Source organism: Podarcis pityusensis, assembly GCF_964106645.2.
Source record: "Podarcis pityusensis genome assembly, chromosome: 7".
Classification (NCBI taxonomy): domain Eukaryota; kingdom Metazoa; phylum Chordata; class Lepidosauria; order Squamata; family Lacertidae; genus Podarcis; species Podarcis pityusensis.
Window position 1 is genome coordinate 89537292 of NC_138031.1, and position 16168 is coordinate 89553459.

At 45.3% G+C, this 16168-nt stretch overlaps 1 long non-coding RNA gene across 1 annotated transcript in view; it reads right to left on the bottom strand.

Annotated features, from left to right (window-relative positions):
- Positions 1-4643: 4643 nt before the first annotated feature.
- Positions 4644-16168, bottom strand: part of LOC308481034 — a 37588-nt gene continuing 26063 nt past the window's right edge. The window contains exon 3 of the long non-coding RNA XR_013988418.1: positions 4644-6421. This is a non-coding gene — a long non-coding RNA (uncharacterized lncRNA). The remainder of the gene's footprint in view (positions 6422-16168) is intronic.

Consider the following 16168-nt stretch of genomic DNA (forward strand, 5'->3'; position numbering starts at 1 on the left):
TCCACCCCCCCACCCCCTGGCCGAATAGAAGGTTTGAGACAGTCTGCCATGTTATTTCCCCTTCTGTGTTTTAGGGGGACAAAGTGGACCATTCAAGCAACAGACAGGTTCACCGCAGGGGTGGGGGGTGGGTTTACGACGTAATTTTTTTTTTTTTAAATAATCTTTATTAAAGTTTCAAAAGGTTACAAAAAACAAAACAAAAACACAAAAAATAACACAAAACACAACATAAAAAAAAAAAATTCCACCTTTTAAGTCTCATTTTCAATAACTTCTTTTCATGACTTCCCCACGCCTCCCCTTATTGTATTCCAACTCTGATTGTTTATTCAAGCAAGTTTTTATCCTTAATGTCCTAATCATAATTTATTGATTTACTTAACCATAATTTGTTAATATGATTCTTTATAATAATTTTAAACCTTAATTCATTATTATCCATTAATTTAGTTTGTTTAGCAATTTTTAGAGTATATACCTTAATCATACATAAAAAGAGAAAAAAAGAGATATAAAAACAAATAAGAAAATACCTTCCCTAAGATTGTCCCTAATTCCCATCCACAGATTCCCCATTCTTATAATAATAAAGAACATATAGTTTTACACTGCAAAATAAAAATCAGGCCCCCTTTGGACTTCTAAACCCCACCCTTCTCTTCCTGGTTTCAATCCCAAACCAAAGTCCAGTTGGTCCATCTTTTTAGCCTGGTGACCTTACGTCCGAGGCTCTCGAATCTCTCTCAGTCCCTTTCGGCCGGCTTCTTCGAAAGTCTTTCATATTGAACACCCCGGGTCGAGGAAGTACCTTCTCCATGCTAACCATATTTCTTCCAGCAAGGCCTACTTGTTTAGAGGTGGAGCTCCAACTCTGTTTCTTAAGTCTATATGTCCCAAATAATCCATTTTTCATCTTAGTCAAATTAAAATTCTTCTTGGCAGGTCTCCGGCTCTCTTTTATCTTCTGTAACTTTTCAGCCACCCCTTCTTTCTGCTCCTCCTGTTCAGCTGATGTCTTAATCTTTGGTTTCTTTTCTTGTCCAGCTGCCTGTGTTTTGAGCATCAAGTCCCTTTCCAACTCAGTAGGTATATTTTCTGTTGACTTCGGTTTTGTAGGACTTGTAGACAAAACATGGCCTTGCTCGATCATCTCTTGCAGCTTTCCCATGAGAAAGATAAGCTCTTGCAAGTCAGCTCGTATTTCCCGACCTAGTTCCATTCTTGTAATATCCAAGAATCCCCTCTAGAGGGATTCTGGTTACTTAGTATTCTTTTCCCTTCCGATCCAAAAGTCAGGTTTATTTGTATCAGTCTTTCTTTACTTTCAATATTTTGTAGCAGTATAGCCGGTTAAAGTTTAAGCTTTGATTTTTCCGGCTTTGACAGCTAATTTGACAGCTGTCAAAAGTTTTCTGTAAATCCTCTGCAGGCTCTTTTCACGGGTTGCTCCCGGGCTTGAGAAAGGTGGTACTTAATCCAAACAATTAAACTCTTGTCCTCCGGCACATTAGCTTAGTCCTTTAAATCTGTGGAATTTATATCTTTTATCCAATCACCCCAATTCTTCTCGCAACCTTAGTTGACAGCTCCTTGCTTCAAGCTGTTTACAATAAGGGGGGGGGGACTTCCCTTTTTTTTTCACCTCCCCCGCTCGTGCCGAATTCAAAATCAAATTATTTGTAATCCAATTTCCAAATTACTCACGGGTTGTTGTTCTTGATTTTAAGTCCAAATTTTAATAGGAAGAAGTCAGCGCTCTCCGACAAATGGCATGCGGCTTCGCTCGGCAGGGGAAGCAGAAGACTCACAGCATCACGCCGCTCCCCGGCACCCGTTCCGTAGCCTTTAAAAAGGCTCCTTCACGAGTCGGGAGGGCGCTAACGATGCCCGCCGAGTCACCATGTCCACGGGCTCCTATGCCCGTGGTTTTTAAGGGTCCCCGTGTCGCCGGCACGGCGAGACCCAGCCCCTGTCGAGCCGATTCCCTCCGGAGCTCGGAGGGAATCCGCCATTAGCCGATCGCGCTAACCCGGAAGTCTCTTCGGTTTACGACGTAATTAAGTAAGATATTAGTATGCTCTTGTGGTGATGAATCTGCACTTGCATTCACATGGAATTGAGGACTCATGTAACAAAACACCCTTTTATATGAAAATACACACCAAAAAACCCACTCTTTTGGCAGATAAAACTATTAGATAAAACTATTAGAAGGAAAGCTTTGCCAGAACTCCTCTTCCTGGCATCTTTCTATGTCAAGGAAACGTGTTTGTGTTTGGAAGAAGTCATGGCATGGTGAACTCATTGTGCAGGGATCTGCAATGGCTGCCATGGCCAAAGGGAAAGGAATAGACTCTTGTGAGATCTTGGGTGGCCTTTGTTGGGTGTAGTGAAGGGTTAACCTTCTGTGTCTCGAGGCTGAGAGGAGGCGCTTACAAGGGAAGTAAGCCAGGACGTGATGAAAGCAGCTTGGAATGCTGTTTTGAAGTGTGATCCTGTCCTCTGGGGTGTTAGCCACCCCTCCCAGTTTGGTGTCATCTGCAAATTTGATCAGGATGCCCTTGAGTCCATCATCCAAGTCGTTGATAAAGATGTTGAATAAGACCGGGCCCAAGACAGAACCCTGTGGCACCCCACTAGTCACTCTTCTCCAGGATGAAGAGGAACCATTGATGAGCACCCTTTGGGTTCGGTCAGTCAGCCAGTTACAAATCCACTGAGTGGTAGCATAGTCAAGACCACATTTTACCAGCTTCTTTACAAGAATATCATGGGGCACCTTGTCAAATGCCTTGCTGAAATCAAGGTAGGCTACATCCACTGCGTTCCCTTCATCTACCAGGCTTGTAATTCTGTCAAAAAACGAGATCAGGTTAGTCTGACATGACTTATTTTTCAGAAATCCATGCTGACTATTGGTGATCACAGCATTCCTTTCTAGGTGCTCACAGACTGTTTGCTTAATGATCTGCTCCAGAATCTTCCCTGGTATTGATGTCAGACTGACTGGGCGGTAATTATTTGGGTCCTCTCTTTTCCCCTTGACAGATTAGAGAACTGGGCCAAAACAAACAAGATGAATTTTAACAGGGAGAAATGTAAAGTATTGCACTTGGGCAAAAAAAATGAGAGGCACAAATACAAGATGGGTGACACCTGGCTTGAGAGCAGTACATGTGAAAAGGATCTAGGAGTCTTGGTTGACCACAAACTTGACATGAGCCAACAGTGTGACGCGGCAGCTAAAAAAGCCAATGCAATTCTGGGCTGCATCAATAGGAGTATAGCATCTAGATCAAGGGAAGTAATAGTGCCACTGTATTCTGCTCTGGTCAGACCTCACCTGGAGTACTGTGTCCAGTTCTGGGCACCACAGTTCAAGAAGGACACTGACAAGCTGGAACGTGTCCAGAGGAGGGCAACCAAAATGGTCAAAGGCCTGGAAACGATGCCTTATGAGGAACGGCTAAGAGAGCTGGGCATGTTTAGCCTGGAGAAGAGGAGGTTAAGGGGTGATATGATAGCCATGTTCAAATATATAAAAGGATGTCACACCGAGGAGGGAGAAAGGTTGTTTTCTGCTGCTCCAGAGAAGCGGACACGGAGCAATGGATCCAAACTACAAGAAAGAAGATTCCACCTAAACATTAGGAAGAACTTCCTGACAGTAAGAGCTGTTGGACAGTGGAATTTGCTGCCAAGGAGTGTGGCGGAGTCTCCTTCTTTGGAGGTCTTTAAGCAGAGGCTTGACAACCATATGTCAGGAGTGCTCTGATGGTGTTTCCTGCTTGGCAGGGGGTTGGACTCGATGGCCCTTGTGGTCTCTTCCAACTCTATGATTCTATGATTCTATGAAAAGGGGAAAATATGGAACTAAGTGGGTCCCATTGATTAACAATATGAGAAATAGATACTGATGAATATAATAGCATTGCCATATGGCAAGAGCACACTGTCAGAATTGTATTATTGATTACTGGTTGCGGGAGCAATCCTATACACAACAAGCTGGCATAAAGCAATCCCATGTAAATTAAGTCACACTGAAGTTAAACCAGATCCTAGCTGGCTGATCTGGCATATGTTGGCAGAGGGAAAACAAGCCTTTGCAATAGTTCTTGCATTGCACCAGCCTTTTTACTGGATCCAGCCTAAGTCCTCTTTTCTGCTCCTGCCCCCGCCATGCACCCCTCTTAGGGCTTATGCCAACTTGAGACCCACCAGGCACAATGGAGTATCTCTGGCTAAGGATGAGGAGTTAGGAACCTCCCAGCTCAGCCAGAGATCTGCTGGATCGTAACCCTGTTCATCCCGGCTGATCATGCTATGAGGGGACAGACACACAAACACACACTTGATATTTAAGAGGGAAGGAGGGGGCTGGCAGCACCCGCCTTCTGCCATTCAAGCACTGACTTGTAGCTGCTTACTTAGGCTCCTTTTGTCTTGGTTTTCCCTGAGGGACTCTGCACCCCACCTGTTCTAATTTGCATGTTCTCAGTCATTTGACTTTAATAATCCCTTAAAACAGCTTTGCCATTCACCTCCAACCTCCCTCCCAGTAACAGGCCATGAACTGAAAAGGAGATCAAGTTCATTCCAAACCATTCAGAACATTTAACAGAAGGAATACAGCAAAATTGAGGGAATGCTTTATTTGGTATAGTGAAGTTTAAAACTAGGCAAACTGGGAACTGCTTAGGTGGCTAGATAGTTCCTCTAATTTGAATGGGAAAATTCTTACAGATGTCATCAGAAATGACATGACTAAACAATGAAAACATGAAAGACTTCATAAAACAGCTGACAATAGAGCAAAAATAAATTTAAGATGGGACATCCCTTTGAGCTGCTCTCTGTTTATGTTATCTGCTATCAAATATTTGTTATTTGGCAATTGTTGGTTCTGGTCTCTATTAACATCACGTTATTGTGTTTTCACTTAGAATATATTTGCTGACAAAGAAAATGGAGAAATTGCTTGATCTTGTAGCATTAAAGTTACTGGGAATTGTGGGCATTTACCACCACAGAAGATGCTGAGCAGACCTATTTAAAATTTTTGAAATGAAAACCATTTTTCTTCCCCAAAACAATTGACTTATCAGGAACAGATTAGGTTTCTACATGGGCTGCACAAAATATGAGATACAGAATATATGAGAATATAGCTGATGGAATCTGCTAATTGTCAACCCACCTGCACAAATTCTTCATTTCCGCAAAAAACCCAAACAGGATGTAATGGCAGAAGAAGCCATAATGTTCCATGACTGCCTAGAGGGAAACAGCTATGAAGCACACCAGGAGAGAATGGAAACCTCAGACCCCGATACTATTGGAGGAATTTGAAACCCCATTTCAACTGGGGTTCAGGCCTTGATCACCCTGTACAAGGACCTGCGTCAGGAGGGAGATAGGGGAGTGTCACTTTGTGGATCCTCCTTGAATGACCTCTGATATTTTGAAACCATCAGTCATGGTATCCTTCTGGTACAACTGTCTGAATTAGGGACTTGGGGCCACCACATTGTGGAGGTTCCACTCCTATTTGAATGGATAGCTTCAGAAGGTATTTTTTTTAGGAAGCATCACTTGGCTCTGTGAGTATGTCAGGTATGGAGTCCTACAGGAAATGGTTCTGTCCCTCATGTTCTTCAACATCTACATGAAACTACCAGATAGGGTTATTCGGACTTTTGAAGTGCATTGTTGTCAGTATGTCAAAGACACAGAATTCTTCTTTTCATCTTCTGCAGGTGAGGCAGTGGATGTGCTGAATCAGTGCTTAGTTGCAACAATGAACTGGATGAGGCTCAATAAACTGAAAACTAATCCAAACCAGACTGAGATGCTACTAGTGGGTGGTTCTTCTCTCCAGCTGAGTGCTGTGCAGCCTACTGTAGATGGGATCACATTCCTTCTGAAGGAGTGAATTCTTAATCCAGGGTTCTCTTGGATCCATTGCTGCCGCTTGAGGCACAGGTGGCCTCAGTGGCATGGAGTGCCTTCTACCAGTTTAGGCTGGTGGCTCATTTATGACTGTATCTGGAGAGGGATAACTTGGCTACTATGCTTTGGGAGACTTAAGAGTGGACAACTGCAATGTGCTTTACACGTGGTGCCTTTAAAAATGGTTCAGGAACTTCAGTTAGTGCAGAATGTGGCTGCCTTCCTACTGACAGGTTTGAGGTGAACAGATTTTATAACTGTTGGTGGCATGGTAAATATAGGTATATAAAGCAGAATTCCCTGGATGCCAAGTACTTCCCTGGGGCAAGTACTCTTTGGTGAGAGAACGCCAGCAGAGATTTAAAATCACAAAACATGCAGCAAAGTAATGCATGGAATATATATAGGCTATTAGACCTTTAAAATATGCCCTTCTGATTTCCAAAAACAACTTTCTTCCCCTAGCCTGGAAAAAGACCACACATTTGTTACGTTAAAAATGGTGTGCTTACAAATTCTCCAAAGCTCAGATTCACGTGCTTTTCCATACAGCATTCAGAAAAAATTGCACAGCCAATAAAACTTGGCTTACAGTGCTGAAAGTTTCTAGATTACTGGTGTAGGAATTAAAAAGAGGTTTGTTAGAGTGAGCAACCAGCTCAGACCTCCCCACACATTGAGTGTCTCTGTTAGACAGGAAGTACAATAGCATGGGGAGGGCCGGTGTTTGGGGGGCGTGGCCCTGGGCACAGATTTTTGTAAGGGTGCGAGGGGTTGCAACCAGCCATCCCCACGACAGGCTCCCTCCCTCACCAAGCAGCACCTGGGCTGAGCCTTCAGGGCTGGGGCAGCAGCAGTGCCTCCTTCCCCTCATGGCCACTGAAGGGACATTCTCGTGCCTAGAGGGAGGGAGGGAGGACACTGCCACCCACCAGTTTCCTTCTCCTTGGTTTCAGAGTTGCCCCATGTAAAACTCAGTAGGAAGGAGGTGTTGGGATACTGCCAGGGAGACAAAGTCCATCATGGCCCCCAAGCCGCCTCCGGACGTCCATCGATCTCCCGTAGACACGCAGTATCAGCAATTAGCGACACAAGCTCCAGGAATAGCCTGCCACATTCCAGAGCTGATGCACGCTCTATCAGCAGATAATGCACAGCGAAAGATGCACGCAGGAGAGTATTATTTACAAGTTTATTCAGCGTTGGTCAGAACAAAGAAAACATGACTGCCAGCTTCAGTGTCTCTGACACAGAGAGAGAAACGAAAGCATAGACACAACAGAAACATCCTGTGAACAGGAAATATGCAGGCTGTGACACAAACATCCTGCTCCCTTTTAAGGTGGAACGGAAATATCCTAACATCCTCCCCCTTTCCGTGTAACCTGTAGTACCTGTGGTTCAACCCAATTGCAACCTCTGTACATAAACCTTAAGTTGTTCTCTGTTAACAACCTTAGACAACAGATCAGCAGGAATTTCGTTTCCTGCCATGTAGGACATCTCAATGAGTCCTTTCTGAATACACTCTCTTGCACGATGTAGCTTAATCTGCAAGTACTTGGTTCTTTGCTTGCAACTCTTTGAGTTCAGCAAAGCCAAACAGGATCTATTGTCTTGATACACTTGTATAGGACATTTCACAGAAACTCTGATGTCCTTAAACAGTTGCATCAACCATTCACAATCCATGAGTGAAAATGACAGAGCATTGAGTTCTGCTTCACAGGAACTTAGGCTTACTGTCGTCTGCTTTTTGCACAGCCAGTCAAACAGACAGTGGTTTTACATGTAGCATACTCCAGAAGTGCTTGTACAATCCGTGGTGTCACTTCCAAAACTTGCATCTGCAAAGATTTCAAGACCTCCAGTCTTCTGACTGGTGAACCTCAGCCTGTAGTGCAAAGTCCCTTTCAAATAGTGGGCTATGCGCTTCAGAGCTTTCCAATCCTGAACAGTAGGATTGTTGGCATGTCTGCTAAGCAGGTTACAGCTTCCAGCTATGTCAGGTCTTGAGCATCTAGCAATGAAATTCATAGAATCATAGAATCATAGAGTTGGAAGAGACCACAAGGGCCATCGAGTCCAACCCCCTGCCAAGCAGGAAACACCATCAGAGCATTCCTGACATATGGTTGTCAAGCCTCTGCTTAAAGACCTCCAAAGAAGGAGACTCCACCACACTCCTTGGCAGCAAATTCCACTGTCGAACAGCTCTTACTGTCAGGAAGTTCTTCCTAATGTTTAGGTGGAATCTTCTTTCTTGTAGTTTGGATCCATTGCTCCGTGTCCGCTTCTCTGGAGCAGCAGAAAACAACCTTTCTCCCTCCTCTATGTGACATCCTTTTATATATTTGAACATGGCTATCATATCACCCCTTAACCTCCTCTTCTCCAGGCTAAACATGCCCAGCTTCCTTAGCCGTTCCTCATAAGGCATCGTTTCCAGGCCTTTGACCATTTTGGTTGCCCTCCTCTGGACACGTTCCAGTTTGTCAGTGTCCTTCTTGAACTGTGGTGCCCAGAACTGGACACAGTACTCCAGGTGAGGTCTGACCAGAGCAGAATACAGTGGCACTATTACTTCCCTTGATCTAGATGCTATACTCCTATTGATGCAGCCCAGAATTGCATTGGCTTTTTTAGCTGCCGCGTCACACTGTTGGCTCATGTCAAGTTTGTGGTTTGCCTAGAATACATCTGTACAGCGTAATGTCAGAAAACGCTTCAGCAGTACTATCTACCTGGTAACCTGTCACCATCGGTGTGTCTGCTGGGTTTGCATCAACCAAATTCAACCTGGTTAATACATCAGCAATTTTCTGTGTTTGGTGTACCAGAAAATTACCTACTTGGTCCCTCTCCACCTGCAGAGAAAGATAGTTGGATACCTCACCAAGATCCTTCATGTCAAAGTGCTCCTTCAGCTGAGCTAGGGTGCTTTGGTACAAAGCCTGATTCTTCCAAAACATCAGAAGATCATCAACAAAACATAAACAATACAGTTTGTTTTGCCCCTCCTCCTTGACAAACACACATGGATCAGCTTTGCCCTGGTGAAAACCTAGAGAAAGCAATGTCTCAGTGAGTTTTGTGTTCCAACACCTGGCACTCTGCTTGAGACCATATAAGGATTTCCGCAGTTTACAGACCATTCCCTTCTGTATCTGCATTCCATCAGGTGGAAGCATAAACAGCTCCTCCCCCAAAACCCCGTACAAAAAAACTGTATTAATGTCATGATGGGAAACATGCAGTTTCTCCTCTGCAGCAATCTTGAGCATCAGCCGAAAGCTCTCATACTTGACGGTGGGTGAGTAGGTCTCGTGGTAATCCTGTCTTGGTACCTGTGAAAAACCTCTGGCAACCAATCTGGCTTTGTGTCTGACAACCTTGCCATTCTGGTCTGTCTTGGCCTTGAAGACCCATTTGCTGCCAACCAGTCTCATTCCTGGGACTACTGGTACCAGTTCCCAAGTTTGGTTCCTGTTCAAGGAATCAACTTCAGCCTTCATGGCATTAAGCCAAGGCTCAGCATCTTTAGAGGTTAACTCCTGAACCTCTTTGAAGCTTGAAGGTTCCCACACCTTCTCTGAGCTACTAAGAACAGCAGTTGCTGTCTTAGCAAACTCATCAGCAAATCTCTTTGGAGGTCTGCCTTTGGTCGCCCTTTCAGATCTGCGTACTAGACGCAAGTCTTCTGGACTCATCTCCTCCTTCTTAGGAGAAAAGTGACCAATGGTGAACAGTGGTTCTTCCAGTTCATTGTCAGACGCATCAGATGGTCTGACTGAGGCCTTTGCGCTCTTGTAGTCTGCTGTGTCATCACTGTCGCTGACATCAGCAGCAGCGCCGGCCACTGAACTGGAATCCGAACTCTGATCATCATCATCAAGCTGAGAGCTTGCAGGGCAGCAGTTGAAGAAGGAGCAAAAAGGGTTTTCTTGTGTGTGTGTGTGTTTCTTTGTGGCTGATTAGCTGCTCTCCCTGTGCAAAGGTCAGAGGGGGCAGGGTTTCTGTTGAGGCAGGTGATTAGCTGTGGGAGGAGCTTATCAGAGCTTGCAGGGCAGCAGTTGAAGAAAGAGCAAAAAGGGTTTTCTTGTGTGTGTGTGTTTCTTTGTGGCTGATTAGCTGCTCTCCCTGTGCAAAGGTCATAGGGGGCAGGGTTTCTGTTGAAGCAGGTGATTAGCTGTGGGAGAAGCTTATCAGAGCTTGCAGGGCAGCGGTGCGCGCAGTTTGATCCATCTTTTAGATTTAGGGGAGCTAGTCTCAAACGTTTGTTGGGGGAGACCTAGGTTTTTTTGTGGGGGGAGTTATTTGTCCTGTCTTCACGCTTTTTATGATGGAGGACCGCTGTAGCCACCCCCAACGACACGTTCTCAAGATGGAGTGGGGGAACAGCTGCAGTCGCCTGCGGTTCCTGCGCAATGTTTGCCATCTTGCCAAAGGTTGCAGGCAGCTTTACCTGCAGCAATTGCATGTTGATTGCCCTCTTAAAAGACAAAGTCCAGCAACTGGAGGAACGTGTAGCTACGCTCCAAAGAATTAGAGAGCTGGAGCTCTTCTTGGAAGCAACAGAGCACACCGTCTCCACCAAGGAGGAGACAGGGGACTCCCCTGAGAAGGAGTCTAGTTCACCAACACAGGAGCCAGATATATGGAGAAACGTGACTCAAAGAAGTAGGAGGCCCAGGGTTCGCTCTGACTGTTTAGAAATACACATTCGCTTTGAGGTCCTCTCCCCTAGCATGGAAGACGAAGAGCAGACTCCATTTGAGGATCTCTCCCTCATTACAGTCGATCAGGTATATGAAGACGAGCAGCAAAGTCAGTCCTCAGGGAATGTGCAGGAAACCTTGGAACGGACAGCTCACGGAAGAACCCTGACCAAACCTAAGAGGAGGCGTGTAGTGGTGATAGGGGATTCCCTACTGAGGGGAACAGAAGCAGTGATCTGTGGGCCTGACAAGATGTCTCGGGAAGTGTGCTGTCTCCCCGGGGCTAAGATCCAAGATGTAACTGAACGACTGCAAGGAATCATAAAACCCACTGACAAATACCCCTTCCTCTTGGTTCATGTGGGAACCAATGACACTGCAAGCAATAGCCTCCAGAAGATCAAAAGAGACTACAAGGCTCTGGGCAGGAAATTGAAGCAATTAAATGCACAAATTGTCATCTCATCTGTCCTCCCAGTTGAACGGCGTGGCCCAGGGAGAGAGGGAAAAATAGTGGAAGTGAACAGCTGGCTTCGCAAATGGTGTAAACAGGAACGGTTTGGATTCTTAGATCACGGACTGCAGTTTCTTGAAGATGGACTTCTGGCAAGCGATGGGCTGCACCTCACAACGGTTGGGAGAAATGTTTTTGCCAAAAATCTCAGAAACCTCATCAGGAGGGCTTTAAACTGACTAATGTGGGGGAGGGAGACAGTGCTCCTGAAGGTAGGAGTCTATCAATTGATGAAGATGATCATCCAAATGTCATAGACCAAATGGAGCAAACAGCATGCAGACATAGTGGTGGGAGGAAAAAATCCTTAAATAAGAGACACGGGGGAATGATTAATGGACTTCAATGTCTGTACACTAATGCGCAAAGCATGGGAAATAAACAAGATGAGCTTGAGCTCTTGGTACAGCAAACTAAATATGACATAATAGGCATCACTGAAACCTGGTGGGATAAGTCCCACGATTGGAATGTAATAATGGAGGGATACAATCTATTTCAGAGAAACAGACCAGACAAGAAAGGAGGAGGAGTGGCGTTATATGTCAGGGATGTGTATACCTGTGAAGAGATCCAAGATTTAGAACCTCAAAGCCAAAGTGAGAGCATTTGGGTCAAAATTAAGGGAGAGAAGAATAACAGTGACCTCATTGTGGGAGTTTACTATAGATCCCCAAGCCAAACGGAGGACATCGATGATGCCTTCCTGGAACAGATGGCCAAGCATGCAAAAGGAAGGGAGATAGTAGTAATGGGGGACTTCAATTACCCAGATATTTGTTGGATGTAAAACTCAGCCAAGAGCATAAGGTCAAACAGATTCCTCACTGGCCTTGCAGACAACTTCATTGTCCAGAAAGTGGGAGAAGCAACAAGAGGAACAGCCATTTTAGATCTGGTCCTAACCAATGTTGATGACCTGATTAGTGGGGTAGAAGTGGAAGGATCATTAGGCGCGAGTGATCATGCTCTTCTGAAGTTTACTATACAGTGGAAAGGAGCAGCCAAGCATACTAGGACTCAATTTCTTGACTTTAAGAAAGCCAACTTCATAAAACTTAGGGAAGTGCTGGGTGAGATCCCATGGACAGTAATACTAAAAGGAAAGGGAGTTCATGATGGCTGGGAGTTTGTTAAGAGGGAGATAGTAAAAGCACAACGTCAGGCAATACCAATGAGATGGAAACATGGAAGGTGCCTAAAGAAGCCAGGGTGGCTATCTAAAGAACTTTTAACTGAGTTAAGATTAAAAGAGGATGTGTACAAAAAATGGAAAAGGGGGGAAACCACCAAAGAGGAATTCAAACAAATAGCCAGCACGTGTAGACACAAAGTCAGAAAAGCTAAAGCACAGAATGAACTCAGGCTTGCTAGAGAGGTTAAAAGCAACAAAAAAGGCTTTTATGGGTATGTTCGTAGCAAAAGGAAGAACAAAGAAACAGTGGGGTCACTCAGAGGAGAAGATGGTGAAATGCAAACAGGGGACACAGAAAGGGCTGAACTCCTCAATGCCTTCTTTGCCTCAGTCTTCTCCGATAAAGAAAACAATGCCCGACCTGAAGAATTTGGAGCAAATGATTCAGCAGAGGAAACCCAGCCCAGAATAACTAAGGAGATAGTACAAGAATACTTGGCTAGTTTAGATGTATTCAAGTCTCCAGGGCCAGATGAACTGCATCCAAGAGTATTAAAAGAACTGGCAGGTGTGATCTCAGAACCACTGGCAGTCATCTTTGAGAATTCCTGGAGAACAGGCGAAGTCCCGGCAGACTGGAGGAGGGCAAATGTTGTCCCTATTTTCAAAAAGGGGAAAAGAGAGGACCCAAATAATTACCGCCCAGTCAGTCTGACATCAATACCAGGGAAGATTCTGGAGCAGATCATTAAGCAAACAGTCTGTGAGCACCTAGAAAGGAATGCTGTGATCACCAATAGTCAGCATGGATTTCTGAAAAATAAGTCATGTCAGACTAACCTGATCTCGTTTTTTGACAGAATTACAAGCCTGGTAGATGAAGGGAACGCAGTGGATGTAGCCTACCTTGATTTCAGCAAGGCATTTGACAAGGTGCCCCATGATATTCTTGTAAAGAAGCTGGTAAAATGCGGTCTTGACCATGCTACCACTCAGTGGATTTGTAACTGGCTGACTGACCGAACCCAAAGGGTGCTCATCAATGGTTCCTCTTCATCCTGGAGAAGAGTGACTAGTGGGGTGCCACAGGGTTCTGTCTTGGGCCCGGTCTTATTCAACATCTTTATCAACGACTTGGATGATGGACTCAAGGGCATCCTGATCAAATTTGCAGATGACACCAAACTGGGAGGGGTGGCTAACACCCCAGAGGACAGGATCACACTTCAAAACGACCTTGACAGATTAGAGAACTGGGCAAAAACAAACGAGATGAATTTTAACAGGGAGAAATGTAAAGTATTGCACTTGGGCAAAAAAAATGAGAGGCACAAATACAAGATGGGGGACACCTGGCTTGAGAGCAGTACATGTGAAAAGGATCTAGGAGTCTTGGTTGACCACAAACTTGACATGAGCCAACAGTGTGACGCGGCAGCTAAAAAAGCCAATGCAATTCTGGGCTGCATCAATAGGAGTATAGCATCTAGATCAAGGGAAGTAATAGTGCCACTGTATTCTGCTCTGGTCAGACCTCACCTGGAGTACTGTGTCCAGTTCTGGGCACCACAGTTCAAGAAGGACACTGACAAGCTGGAACGTGTCCAGAGGAGGGCAACCAAAATGGTCCAAGGCCTGGAAACGATGCCTTATGAGGAACGGCTAAGGGAGCTGGGCATGTTTAGCCTGGAGAAGAGGAGGTTAAGGGGTGATATGATAGCCATGTTCAAATATATAAAAGGATGTCACATAGAGGAGGGAGAAAGGTTGTTTTCTGCTGCTCCAGAGAAGTGGACACGGAGCAATGGATCCAAACTACAAGAAAGAAGATTCCACCTAAACATTAGGAAGAACTTCCTGACAGTAAGAGCTGTTCGACAGTGGAATTTGCTGCCAAGGAGTGTGGTGGAGTCTCCTTCTTTGGAGGTCTTTAAGCAGAGGCTTGACAACCATATGTCAGGAGTGCTCTGATGGTGTTTCCTGCTTGGCAGGGGGTTGCACTCGATGGCCCTTGTGGTCTCTTCCAACTCTATGATTCTATGATTCTATGATTCTATCATCATCATCATCATCATCCTCAGCTTCCTCTTCTTCCTCAACACCATCTGCTTTTTTCACATCACCTTCATCTTCCTCTGGGTAACTCTGGAAAATTCCCTCATTTCCCCCCCACTTAGGATTGTACTCAACACTCTTTGTGAACTTAATGGACTTAGAGTCAGTCATCCATACCCTGTATGCTCCTTTTTCGTACCCCATGAACAAACCATGTGCCCCACACTTCCCAAGGTTGTTGTTCTGTGGGGTGTGTACCCACATGTCAGAACCAAAGATTCTCATGTGCTTGACGCAAGGTTTCTTACCAAACATCTTCTCATAGGGGGTACAACCAATAGGCGATGACAGTCTGCAATTATAAGTGTAAACAAAAGTCGACAGAGCCTCCCCCTAATACTTATCAGGGAGATTGGCATCATGCAACAAGGTTTTTAGGCCTTGAAGCAACGTTTGATTTGTTCGCTCCGCAAGTCCATTCATCCATGGTGATCTAGGCGTTGACAAGTCATGCTGGATTCCCTTCTCAGTCAGGAAAGCTTCAAACTGCTGAGAAGTGAATTCCCCGCCTCGATCAGTAAAGAGACAGCCGATACGTTTACTGTGAACATTCTCCAACCAAGCACAGAATGCCTTGAACCTAGGAAACGCTTGCGATTTTTGCTCAAGCATAAACACATGAATGTACCTGGAAAAAGAATCAATCAGAACCATGAAGTACCTTGCTCCACCCAAAGAGGGCACAAGTGGACCAACCAGGTCTGCGTGGACTAGCTGGTAGGGTTTGGAAGCCTGCCTGCTAGACTCCTTGCCTTTTCGAGCAACCTTCACCTTGTTCTCTGCAGAAGATACACATTTCATGTGAAACTTACAGGGTTTGATGTTCAAACCCTGAACCAATCCTGGCATCTTGGCCAGCGCCTGCCAAGACATGTGACAAAATCTTCTGTGTGCTTCATGAATGCATCCTGCATGAAGAATTTTGTTAGTTTGTGCAACACAACAAGAATCAACATTAGACACAACAGCACCATTGTCATCATAAGTTATACAGAACAATCCATCTATAAACTTTGCATGCAAAATGTCCTCTTTGCCTTTCCTGATGACACAGATGCTCCTCTTGAAGGAAATCTCAAAACCACGCCCAGTCAGCTGTGGGACACTGAGCAAATTGTCTGCAGCACCTGGAACATAAAGTACATCTTTGATGGTTGTGTGCAGACTTGCCAGTCTCACAGTCCCTTCTCCTGCGATTCGCAACGTCTTTCCGTCAGCCAGGTGGATCTCACCATCTTGAGGTTTGAAGGAGATAAAGAGATGCCGGTCTTTTGCCAAATGGCGGGTGCATCCAGAATCTACAATAAATCTGGCCTTGGCCTTTGGAGCAGCTCTTGCAGCAAGCAAAACCTTGTTTTCCACCGGCGTGGGCTTTTGCTGCTTGCCCCCCTGCTCCTGGCCATCAGACTTGCCTTTAGCCTTTGGTGAAGCTGTGCCAGCAAACAAAGCCTTGTTTTCCACTGGCGTGGGCTCTTCACCCCCCTTCTGCTTCGGGCCATCTGCAGGCAACTGTCTCTGTTTACTTCTGGCCTTCCGGTATCTGTGAGGATTACCTTGGCTCCCATGAGAAACAGAGCTCTGAGCTGCCGACTCCTTGGCTTCCCCTGGAGGCTGTAATGCTGCCTGGGATGACATCACAGTCAGCTCCCCCTGCAGCTTGCAACCGGTGCCCTCAGCATCCCTGCATTCACTTGCATTCTGGGAAACAGCCAGGACCTCCGATGCAGTCAA